The sequence below is a fragment of the Petaurus breviceps genome, unplaced genomic scaffold (genome assembly GCF_028583685.1).
Source record: "Petaurus breviceps papuanus isolate PSGF00001 unplaced genomic scaffold, PetGlider_PUasm1.0 91023, whole genome shotgun sequence".
Classification (NCBI taxonomy): domain Eukaryota; kingdom Metazoa; phylum Chordata; class Mammalia; order Diprotodontia; family Petauridae; genus Petaurus; species Petaurus breviceps.
This window is the reverse complement of record NW_027187398.1, coordinates 4576541-4589480: the sequence shown is the minus strand read 5'-3', so window position 1 is coordinate 4589480 and position 12940 is coordinate 4576541. Positions and strand designations below refer to the sequence as shown.

Below are 12940 nucleotides of genomic sequence, written 5' to 3'. Positions count from 1 at the left end.
TCAGAATATAATGAAAGAGACAAAATCACGAGAACAATTATGCATAAAAAAGATACATATCCAGTAAGTTAGAGATAATAAACAGAGGGAAATCACTACTATTAAGGAAGACCAAGAAAGGGCTTCTTACAGAAAGTGGGATTTTAGTTGGCACCTGACAGAAGTCCCCCCTCCTGGACTACTGCCTTGTCATGGCAGAGGGGTTTGGATAACTCAATGAAACTATGAGCTTTGCCCTTAGGGGTTACCCAAGATGGACAAATCATAGTGGAGGGTTCTGACAGGTGATCCACTGGAGAAGGATATGGCAAACCACTTCAGTATTTTTGACAAGAAAACTCCATGAATATATTAAAATGCTAAAAGACTCAACATTGGAATGGCACCCTATAGTCCATGGGGTTAAGAATAGTTGGACATGACTGAATGACTGAACTACAACAAAGAAAGTCAGAGAAGCCAGGATATGGAGGTGAGGAGGGAGAGCATTCCATGCATGGGGTACAACCAATGAAAATACTTAGAATAGGGAGATAGACTGTCTTATGTGAGAAATAGCAAGGAAGTCAGTGTCATTTGACTGAGGAACATGTGGAGAGTAAGATGGAAAAAGACTGGGAAGGTAGGAGGAGACCAGGTTGTGAATGGCATTAAAAGCAAGAGGATTTTCTATTTGTTTCTGGAGGTAATAAGGAGTCATTGGAATTTCTTGAATAAAAGGGAGAAATGGTTAGATCTGAGTTTTAAGTAGATTGATTTGATACCTGAGTGTATGATGGATTTTTCAAATATTTCAATAGTGTAGGTGGGAGTTGATGACAGTCTGCACTGGGGTGGTGGCAACGTCAGAGGAAAGAAGGGGGCATATATGAGAAATGCTTAGAAAGTAGAAATTGTTAGGACTCGACTACTGATTGGATTCAGGGAAGTGAGAAAGAGTGAGGAATGGAGGATGGCAATTAGGTTGGGAGCCCAGATGCCTAGGAGGATGGTGGTTATGGATGCCTTTAACAGTAATAGAGAAGTTAGGATGAAGAGAGGAATTTTTGAGAATTAGTGAGTGCAGTTTTGTACATACTGAGTTGGAGATGTCTATGGGAAATATAGTTTGAGATGTCCAATAGGCAGTTGGAGATGTAAAACTGAAAGTTGGGAAAGGGGTTAGGGATGGATTAATTGATTTGAAAATCATCTGCATAACGATGATAATTGAATTCATGGGAGCTGATGAGATCAAGGGAAATAGTATAGAGGTAACAAAGAAGAAGGCCCAGGGGAGAGCCTTGGGGTACCCACAGTTAATGGATATGACCTGGATAAAAATCCAGTAAAGGATTTTTAGGAGTGGTCAGCTAGGTAGGAGAACCAGGAGGGATCAGTGTCATAAAGAACTTAGAGAGAACAGTATCAAGGAGAAGAAGGTGATCTACATTGTCAAATACAGCAGAGGTCAAGAAGGATGAGGACTGAGAAAAAGCCATTAGAATCTGGAATTAAGAGATCATTGGTAACTTTGGAGAGCAATTTCAGTTGGATGATGAGATTAGAAGTCAGACTGTAGAAAGTTTAGAAGAGAGTGAGAAAAAAAAATGGAGGCACCTATTGTAGATGGCCTTCTCAAGGAGTTTATCCATGAAAGGAGGGAGATAGGACAAGAAGTGGTTGGGATGGATGGCTAAAGTGAAGGAATTTTGTTTGTTTGTTTTTTGAGGATGGGGGAGACATGGATGTTTCATAGGCCCTAGGGAAGCAGTGAAGTAGACAGTCAGAGACTGAAGATAATTAAGAGTATAAATAATATAGAGGAGGCAATATGCTGAAGAGATGGAATGGGATATGTGCATGGCACTTTGCCATGCCTTGACAAAGTAAAGGGTAACCTCTTCATGTGAGACAGGGTGAAGGAGAAGATAGTGATGGAAGGCATTTGTGTGACATAAGATGGAGAGGAGGAGAAAGGAGGGAGTGCTCAGCAAATGACCTCAAGTTTTTTGGTGAAATATGAGGCGTTTCTCATCTGAGAAGATGAGGGGAAGGGAAGGCATGGGAAGCAATAAAAGGTTTGGAGAAGACATTAAGATGAGTGGTATAGTGAATCAATTAGGGAAATGTGAAAGGATTGCCTTTTGGTGGTGAGGGCCCAGTTGAGATCATGTAACATAAATAGGAACATAAGACCATAGATTTAGACTAAGTGGAAGCCAACTTCAAGGTCATCTAGTCTGTCCCTCTCATTTTACAGATGAGTACACTGAGGTCCAGAGATATTAATTAAGTGACTTGTCCAAATACCCACAGGGACTAAGTGGCAGAGGCAGGATTCTAAATCAATTCCCCTGAGTCCAAACTCAGAGGTCTAGGGTGTCTTTGTCATGAAAGCCATGTCCTGAAGCAGTAGGGAGGTAATGGAGGAGGGAATGTTTAGTGAAAATGGGTCAGGGGTGGGAAGGCAGTTAGGTACCAAAATGGAGAGAGCACTGGCCCTGGAGTCAAGAGGACTTGAATTTAAATCTGACCTCAGATACTTACTAGCTGTGTCACCCTGAGAAAAGAAAAGGAAATGGGTCTTGAATGTCACAATAAAGAATAAAAAAGCAATTATTGGCTGACTGAGTTTACCAACTCACTGCAGAGTTATAGAACATGAACATGGGAATCTAGGCAGGGAATTAGGACAGTGCCTGCCTGGCACACAGTAGGAGCTTAATAAATGTTTATTGACTGATTGGTAAATGGTTAGGATAGTCTATATGGTTTTATTCCACTAGAGAGAAAGCAGCTATGACCTGAGATTACAAAATGCTTGGCCCCATGACTGGGCCTCCTGCAGTTGGGGCCAACTGGCTTGAGGAAGACATTGGTCCCTGGGTTCCCCTTTGACTTTGATTGCTCCTGTCTCTGCCCTTGCCATTCCTGGTGTGTTCCCTTGGTCCTGGGGGGAACCAGAAGAGGAGGGGCAGAAAACGACCAGACTTGGCTCCAAGCGGTGGACACATTGTGTTCTGGTTCAGTGGAAGGACCTTAAACTCGGGGACAAGGACACAGCAGTAAAAGATGAATCAGCCGAACCCCCCGGTTCCGCAGCAGGCAGACCCCAGGTGTGTGATAGGGAGCAGTTAAATTTCATCATTACCCTTTCTTCGATGGTGTTTTTTATAGTCCTTTTTACTACTGGCACTAAAGGTGCTGGACTCATCCTGGCCGCGTCGAGGACATCACTCGTCAGCCTGACTGCTCTGTGATATAAAAAAATGACAAGTCCTGGCTTAATCTTTCTGATAACTGTGTTCTGCGCCCTCATCCATCTCCACTGAGGGGTTTGGGTGAAGCCAGAAGACAAGAGCATCACAGCATTTAAGAATGAAAAATTAAGTGCCCTTTTTAAGCACAGCATGGAACTCTGAAGAGTGGCATGCCACAGTCTTCTTGCCACCACCCGATGGGCGGGCAGCAGGAGATGGTAGAGGAATCTGGAGAGGGGGTGAGGGAGAGTAACTGTGGTTTTAATAGGTTAGGGTATGTGTGTGTATGTGTATGGGAGCATGACTTATTCATGTACATGACTTATTCATGTACATGAATGTGTGCCCTCTAAGTATGTGTGTACATGTGAGTGTACCCCTGTATGTACCTTGTGAATGTGTATGAGTGTGCCCCTCTGAGTGTGTATGTAAATGCGGGTGTCCTTGTGATTGTGTGTGCCCTGTGAATATGTAAGTGTGCCCTTGTATGTATATAAATGTGTGTGCTGTGTGCCCATATATATATAAATAAGTGTGTCTCTTTGATTGTGCTTGCCTTACATTTAGTGGATTTGCCCTGTGAGTATGTATGTAAATGTCAGTGTGTCTTTGTGATTGTGTAAGTCCTTTGAAAACATAAGAAAATATGAGTGTGCCCTCGTGAATGTGTATGTAAATGCATGTCCCTCTATTATGGTTCATACTCATATATATGTAAATAATTTTGCCCCTGTGATTGTTTGCCTTGTATTTAGTGGATATGCTCTAAGAGTAAGCATGTAAATGTGAATACACCCCTCTAAGTGTGTATGTAAATTATGTGCACCTATGAGTTGCATATTTAAATGTGAATATGTGCCTCTATGAATGTGTATGTATCTAAAAGTATATGTGCCCTTGGGCACCTATGTAAATGTGTGTACCCTGTTGAGTGTATAAGTGAGTATACTTGTGTGTTCCCCTGTGTTTATGTAAATATATGTGTCCCTGTGAATATACATGTAACACTGTGAGAATTTGTGTGTACCTGTATGTTAGTGTGAGTGTATGCCTGGGGGGGTGTGATCCAGTATTCCTACAGGAGTACATGAGTTTATTTGTCCTCCCCAAAAGTCTATATGTGAACTTCTTCACAACCCCATGAGTAAATACCTATAGGTGTATAGATGTATGTTCAAATCTGAGTGTGTGCCCATCTGAGTGTGCAATTAGTGAGCCTTCCTGAATATGTATGTGTGTATGTATGTCTGTGTATGTGGGTGTGGGTGTGGGCCGGGAGGGCAGGTCTTAACCATGCACGGGTGAGTGTGTGCCCACTGTGGGCAGTATAGGCCAGGGTTCCTTCTGATGCCCAGTTGCCTTTTTCTGCTGCCCAGAGAGCAGGGCTGGGGGCAGCAGGGCTTGGCTCATTCCTTGTTTCTGAGAGTAGAGGTTTCCCCAGGAAGGGAGCTGCTCCCTTTGGGGGGAGAAGACCAAAAAGGTCTGAAAACCTTGGTTCTTAGGCCTAGAAAAAGGGCCCCTTCGAGGGTGAGGTGTCCTATAAGAGGGAGACAGTTCATTTCCCCTTGGCCAAATCTAGCTCAGGAAAAACGCAAAACCTGGCAACTAGTCGGTTCTTCCCAGTGTCGAATCTCCTAATCTCTGATTCCCTAATCGCCTTCCTGCGGAACTCACCCGGAAGCACCAAACCAGCCTCCTCAGGATGCAAGATGCAAAATAGCATTGGGGGTGGGGATGGGAAGGGGAGACAGGAGCTGATCGCGTCAGCTCACGGTCCTCTGCGTCGGGGCTCTTTATCCCCAAGCTCCTAAACATTGTTGATAATAAGACACACACACACACACACACACACACACACACACACACTGTCTCTCTCTCTCTCTCTCTGTGTCTCTCCCTGTCTCTCTCTATCTCTGTCTGTCTCTGTCTCTGTCTCTCTCTGTCTCTGTCTCTGTCTCTCTCTCTGTCTCTCTCTCTCTCTCTCTCTGTCTCTCTGTCTCTCTGTCTCTCTCTCTCTGTCTCTCTCTCTCTCTGTCTCTCTGTCTCTCTCTCTGTCTCTCTCTCTCTCTCTGTCTCTCTCTCTCTCTCTCTCTGTCTCTCTCTCTCTCTCTGTCTCTCTCTCTCTGTCTCTCTCTCTCTCTCACACACACACACACACACACACTGTCTCTCTCTCTCTATCTCTGTCTCTCCCTGTCTCTCTCTCACTCACACACACACACACACACACACACACACACACACACACACACATCCCCGCAGGAAAGCCTCCCTCGTGGGCGCGGGCAGCTGCAGTCAGCGCCCAATCCCCTTATCGCGAGCTCCTGTGGTTCGGCGAACAAGATGAATTGGGCGATAGGGCAGCCCTTATCGGGCTGCGCCTTTATCAGGTAAGCTTATCCACGCGGGTCTCTTCTGTGCATGTGTGTGTTATCTCTGCAGCCGAGAGGGACCGCCTGCTGCCGGGCCTACCCGCCTGCCTGAATGCCTGTCGGCTTCTCCCAGCCTGGAGCTGCTATGCTGGGCTTCCCCCTCCCTCGGATTGTTGGGCCTCCCTCTTCGTCTTTCGGTTGGGCCTTCTGCTCTCTGCTTGCCTGGCCTACCCTTCCACTTTATTGCCTGGTTTCTCCTTAATTCCCTATCCAGAGCCTCCAGAGGCCGAGGCACATAGGGTGTTAGAACTGGGGGTGGGGTGGGGGTGGGAGTGGGGTTGGGCGGGGAGGGAGAGTTGGAAGAACGTGGAAGAGATGCGATTGTTTTCATTTGACCGAAGAGGCAGCAGGTGGGCGGTTCAGCCTTCCGGCTCTAACCCCTACTACTCTCTTTGGATGGGGTGGATCCCCTAGCCAGTCGGAAGGGCTTTCTCCCTCCACAGTCTCCTGCCAGTATTGACAGTACCACCCACATGTCACTTAACACATCCTACCCCCGGAAAAAGGCCTGTGGGGAAAAGTAATGACTGAGTTAGATACACTGCGTGGTGTTCTAGATCCTGGAGTTTAGGCCTTATCTCTCCGTTAGACTGTAAGCTCTTAGAGGTCAGGCACCAGGTCTTTATCTCTTCCCCCAGCACCTCAAAAGTAAAATGGGGACAATTAAAATCTACAGAATGACTATTGCAGGCATTCAGCTGTCATTCCTCAAAACTGTTGGAGAAGGTGTGAAGGGTCAGGGAATTCTAGCTCCTTCCCAGATCCAACCAAACACTCACCCATGGCCTCAGGGCTTTCTTCTTTTACTATTGTTTAAAGTTCCCTGCTATCTAAATAAAGCCCTGGGTCCGGCAACCAAACTCCTGCTCTCTGGAGCTGCTTTAGCTTTCTAATGATCTCTTGATCACTATTGACCTTTCTCTCTTTCCTGGCCACTGCCCAGGTATCTGGATGACCTAACTTGGCCCTTCTCCTTCCTTTTCCCCTTTTTACTCCTGCAGACAAAAAAGTGGGGGAGGAAGTCCAAGATTTATGCACAAAGGAAAGTAGTTTCAGAAAGGTAATTAGAAGTATATGCAAAAGATCATTGAAGACCTGAGTTTGAATCCTTTCTTAGATACTAGTTATGTGACCCTGGGCAAAGTCATTTAACCTCATCAAGTTCCAGTCTCCTCATCTCTAAAATGGATAGAATAATAGCACCTATTTCAAAGGGTTGAGGATCAAGAAACATGTATAAAGCACTTTGCAAAACCTAAAGTCCTGTGTAAATGTTTGTCATTATTGCTATTGTAATTATGGTTTTAGAGTATAGAGGGACCTCAGAGGTCAGTTAATCCAGCCCCCTTATTCAACAAAGGAGGAAACAGATCCAGAAAGGTTATGACTTGCTCAAGGTCACCCTGGTAATAAATCAGTTTCATCCCTAGGTCCTTTGACTCTAAATTCAGTGCTAATTTCACTATACCTCCTGATACCCCCATGAGTGGTAAACAAGCTTTTTAAACTAATCCTTATTTTGAAAAAAAAAAAGTTTGTTTCTATAACACATTCATTTCTGAAAATGAAACTGAAGCCTCACATATAAGAAAGTTTTTAGGAAAAACGTAATGCAGTGACCACATCTGAAAATGCCCTAGTAGTCTCTTAGCTCTCTGACAGAAGAATGTGTTTCATTGTCTTCTAACCTAATCTTAAATTGAAGTTTTTCTGGCCTAGCTTGGCTCTCATAATCCCTTCTGGGCTAGGAAAACACTCTCTTCCCAGCTCCCTCAAGGAGTATATTTTGTTCCAGCATACCCCACATGCTGATCTGGATTTGGCTCATTTTGGAAATCTGGCCTCAAACTCATTTGTTTTTTTTTGCAATCCCTGACCAATTAGGAATCTTTAAGTCTCCCATATATCTTCCTTCTTAACCTTTTAGCTTTCTATAAAGATCTTCAATTCCTTTGAACAAAGAAGAAGATAAAAGGAGCTATCACTAGCATATTGTTTTCCCCATCATCCAGAAACATGAAAATTAAACTGATGTCCATTTGTACCCTCAATGCGTACAAATAACTCAATCCCTTTCTTTTTTTGTAGGCATAAAAGTAGGTCCTGTCACTGTCAGGACCAAGCCTGGCTGTGGAGTGCTACTGATCAGCTGTGAGAATCGAAGGCAGAGGCTGCCCACCTAGCAAGTGCTATAACCAGCAGGGAGGGCATCTCCACTATTGGTGAGAGGCTGTCCAGTATTAGGACCCCACAATGTGCTAGGGGAGCCACATCAGACTGACTTGGGCAAAGCAGATTGTTTACTTACTTCTGCCTCTGCTTGGCTTTCTCTGAATCCCACTTTATACCTGTCAGGGAAGAGAACTATAACACCTGCCCTAGGTCAGGTCTCTCTATCTGTGTCTCTAGAAGAACAAAGTTTCATTGGAAGGCTTTGTTTGCCTTCCTGGCACATAGTCAGGGCTTGACAAGTGCCTGCTGAACAATTGTGCAGCTGGAGGGTGGGAGGTCAGCCTGTTGTGTCATCCCCTCACCTAGGCTATTATAATGGCCTCCTAATTGCTGTCCTTGCCCCAACTCTCTCCCCACTCCATTCCATTCTTCCCAAGGCTGTCAAAGTGATTCCCCTTCACTGCAGATCTCACCACATTACTCCCTTGTTCAAGAAACTCTAGTGGTTAGGGGAGGCCAGGTGGCTCAGCGAGTAAGAGCACCGGCTCCAGTGTTGGGACGACCTGGAGATCGAATCCCAGGCTCAGACACTCAGCACCACACCCAGAAATAACTGGCCGTGTAACCTTGAGCAAGTTACTTAACCCCGATTGCTTTAAAAAAAAAAAAAAGAAAGAAAGAAACTCTAGTGGCTCCCTATTGCTTCTAGCATCAAAACTCCTCTGGTTTTTTAAAGTCCTTCATGACTTGGCCCCAACCTATCTTTCCAATCTCATTACTATACATTGCTTTCCTTCCTACACTTTACAGTTGAGCCAAACTGACCTTCTGTGTATTCCTCACACATGGCACCCCTTCTCCAATCTTGTAGCCTTTGCTCTGTATTCCCCATGGCTAGAATGTACTCCACCTCTATCTCCACTCCTCACTTTTTAAATTATTTATTTACTTTTAGTTTACAACATTCAGTTCCACAATCCCTTGAGTTCCAAATTTTCTCCCCCTCTGCCCCATGGAGGCATGCAATCTGATAAAGGTTCTGCAAATACTTTCACATTAAACATTAGTCAAGTTGTAAAGAAGAATTACAACCAATGGATTGAACAAGGAGGAAGAAGGAACAAAATGCAACAGAACACAAAAGAAAGAGAACAAGTAGTTTGCTTCAATCTGCATTCAGAATCTGTAGTCCTTTTCTCTGGATGTGGATATCCCTTTCCATCATCAGTCTTTTGGAGTTGTCTTATAACTTGCGTTGCTGAGAGAAGCCCAGTCTATCAAAGTTAGTTGTCACACATATAATGTGTCTGTAATTGTGTACAAAGTTCTGGCTCTGCTCTCCTCACTCAGCATCAGTTTATATAAGTCTCTCCAGGTTGTTATGAAGTCTGTCTGCTCCTCATTTCTTATAGCACGATAGTATTCCATTACATTCATATACCGCAACTTGTTAAGCCATTCCCCAATCGATGGGCATCCCCTTGATTTCTAATTCTTTGCCAATCCTCACTTCTACCTCACAGAATTCCTCCCTTCTTTTAAGATGCAGCTCAAGTACCACCATGCACTCCAAGCTTTTCCTGACCTACCTAAGCACTAGTACTCTTCTTCCCTAACTTCCTTGTATTGGGGGTCTATGGGAGTGTTCAGAGAAGACTTGCACCTCTGGTATGAAGGCTTGCTGAATCCTTTTCAGGGCTACTCATCCACCTTTGGTGGCCACTTGGCTCTCGCCTGTGGCTCCAAGAAATTGTAGCATGGACAGCAGTCACACCCCAGTAAAACTATCTTGGCCAGATGGGGTAAACCAGGTTAAAGATAACTAACAGGCCTCACACTCATGGATGAGTTAGGGGGATGTCAAGAGAGAACAATTTGTTCCAATGACCATGAAGGTGGCTGAAGCAGGTACTGTGGAGTGCTTAGAGCTTGGTCAGACATTAAAGCCACCAAGGTCATCCACTATATCCCAGGCCATCACCAATTGTCTTGTCTGTTGTCCCAACACTGAACTTCTATGACTGGAAAAGAGAGTGAGGGTGAAGACTTTGTGCAACTCTGCCTCACTGAAATCCAATTTACTTTAGAGTCAAGACATCACCCTGTGATGTCATTGGTCCTCTTGGAAAACAAAGGATGAACAACACCTTGTTTTTATTTTGTATTTATTCTGTATGTGTGTATAGCTTGTTTCTCCAAATTAAATGTAAACTCCTTGAGAGCAGGGACTGTTTAATTTTCATTTTTATATCTCTGCACCTGATACATGACTTGTGATCCAAAATTTAATAAAGAATTGAAGTTTGCTTGCTTGATCTCATTGGTAGGGGGCCAGGAAGCATACATAAACGGTAGATGACAATGCCTAGTTCATTGACTGGTGCCTGAGACTGAGTCATTGTAAGATCCCACTCTCCTTGGAAGTTTGAGAAATAAATGGAGATTATCTGGAACGTGGAAGCAGACTGATGATATCTTCTGACTGATGGCAGGAAGTGGAGGAAATCGGGAGAGGTTAGAAACATTGCTCCTGAGTCCGTCCCCTAGTTCAAGCATTACTTCTTGTCTCAGAATGCACAGAACAGAAGAAAGGAGAAAGTGTCAGAGTAGCAATGGACCTTACAGGCCATCCAATCCAATCCATACCTGAATATGAATCGCTACTACAACCAACCAGACAGGTGTTGTTCTAGTCTTTGCTTGGAGAATGGTAGTAAGGGGAACACACCCCTCACCTATCAGATTGGCTAATATAAAAGAAAAGGAAAATTACAAATGTGGGAGGGGATGTGAGAAAATTGAGACACTAATGCACTGTTGGTGAAGTTGTGAAAGAAGACAACCATTTTGGAGAGCAATTTGGAGCTATGCCTAAAGGCTTATAAAGTCATGCATATACCCTTTGACCAAGAAATACTGCTGCTTTACCAAAGAGATAACAACAGAAAGAAAAAAGGACTTATAAGTACAAAAAAACATTTATAGCAGCACTTTTAGTGGTGGCAAAGAATTGGAAATTGAGGGGATGTCCATCAATTGGGGAATGACTGAGCAAGTTGTGGTATGTGATTGTGATGGAATACTATTGTGCTATATGATATGACGAGCAGGATGCTCTCAGAAAAACATGAAAATATTTCTATGAACTGATGCAAAGTGAAATGAACAGAACCAAGAGAACATTGTACCTGGTAATAGCAATATGGTACTATGATCAACTCTGGTTGACTTATCTATTTTCAGTAATACAATGTTCCAAGACAATTCCAAAGGACTTATGATAAAAAATACTATCCATCTCCAGAGAAAGAACTGATGGAGTCTGAATGCATATTGAAGCATATTTTTAAAATTTCTTTCTTTTTCTTTTTTTTTCTTGGTCTATGTTTTCTTTCACATATTATGACTAATATGGAAATGTTTTGCATGACATATATAACCAATATCAAATTATTTGCCTTCTCAATGAGGAGAAAGAGAAAGGAGAAAATTTGAAACTCAAAATAAAAAGACCCAAATGTTAAAAATTATTTTACATGTAATTGGGGAAAATAAAATATTAAATAAATACTTTTTTTAAATTGGGGGGAAAAAGAGGTAGTTCAATCCATTTTTTGGGTAGCCCTAATTGTTAAAAGTTTTTCCTTGTAGCAAGCCTAAAGTCATTCCAGCTTGCACTGATTGCTCTTAGTTCTGCTTTCTGGGACCAAGATGAATTTACTTAATTTCTCTTTCACAGGATGCTCAGGACCTATAATCTTCTTGATTTGGGAATTCTCTTCGATGGTGCAAATCTCAATCCATCCATGGAGCCCTCATTCATATCCTCCCCAAGTTTCACCACAGGAAACATGCTGGAAGCCTTCTTCCTAATACTTCAGGAGTACCGCTGTTGGACTCTGGCTGTCCACTTATTATATTTATAAATATATGGATTTTAACATGTGGTCAACTGATTTAAAATGCTTGAGGACACTTTTCATGATTCTTGTTTTTCCTTCTTTTCATGTTTAGTTCTTCTGGGCTAAATAGCCTCACTTCTTTTTTAAAAAAATCTTATTTTCATTGATATCTTGGAGTTGTTATAATTGTTTCTCCCTCTCCTCCCAGATGATATAGGGAACTTGAGAGGAGGAAGCACCCCCCCCACCAATGCAGCCGGGCAACATTCTACAACTTTTAGTCTATTTGATATGTTAAATGACTGGTCCAGGGTCACACAATCAGGATGTGTCAGAGGCAGGACTTCAGCACAGATTTTCTTGATTCAAGAAGGTCAGCAAATTTGGTCCACTGTGCTTCAATATTTCTAGTTGTACATCACCAATTTTTTGGAATGACTCCTTCCACTCCTCTCTCTGAGAGACTTCCTTCATAACAAAGGTGAAAAAAGAGACGACCCAAAAGTTGATCAATCAACTTTTGATCAATTTATTAAGTGCTGTTTTATGTGCCAGGCACTGTAATAAGTGCTGGAGCTACAAAGAAATGCAGAAATAGGCCCTGCCTTCAAAGAACTTACATTCTATTGGGGGAATCAACATGTAACTAGGTCCATAGAAGATGCATACATGTAAGGTAATTTTAGACAACAAATTCTAAGGTTAAAGTACTTACATGCTCTCAAATAGCCTATGTCAGTTAAACACCCACATCTTTATTTCAAAAGTTCTTATCAGTTCAGCAAAAAAAAAAAACAAAAAGAAAAACAACCATCCCAAGTTCCTCACCTCCATAAAAAGGTGGGGGGGGGGAGGAAGAGGTATGTATTTTTAATTCTTCCCTGGGGTCAAGCTTCTCTTCCATTTCTTTCCATTCTATGGCATAATCTCAAGGTCTTTCACTATTTTGATCACTATCCCCTGGATACTCTGCAATTTATCAACATATTTCCTAAAATGTGACTCTTAGAACTGAATATTGCATAATAATGCAGAGGTTGTCTGACCATGGCAACCACTGTATAGTGGGGCTATGTTTCTCTAGTCCCAGGCACTGTGGCTCTCTTAATGCATCCCAAGATCAAATTATCTTTTTATTTTTTGGCTTCCATATCACACTGTTAACTGACATTGAACTTGCAGTCCACTAAAA

At 42.9% G+C, this 12940-nt stretch overlaps 1 long non-coding RNA gene across 1 annotated transcript; it reads left to right on the top strand.

Moving 5' to 3' along the window:
- The first annotated feature begins 4950 nt into the window (after positions 1 to 4950).
- On the top strand, positions 4951 to 11821 carry LOC138153807 (uncharacterized). The gene is made up of 3 exons (XR_011166456.1): positions 4951 to 5632; positions 7763 to 7896; positions 11586 to 11821. It is a non-coding gene; the product is annotated as an uncharacterized lncRNA (long non-coding RNA).
- The last annotated feature ends 1119 nt before the right edge of the window (positions 11822 to 12940 follow it).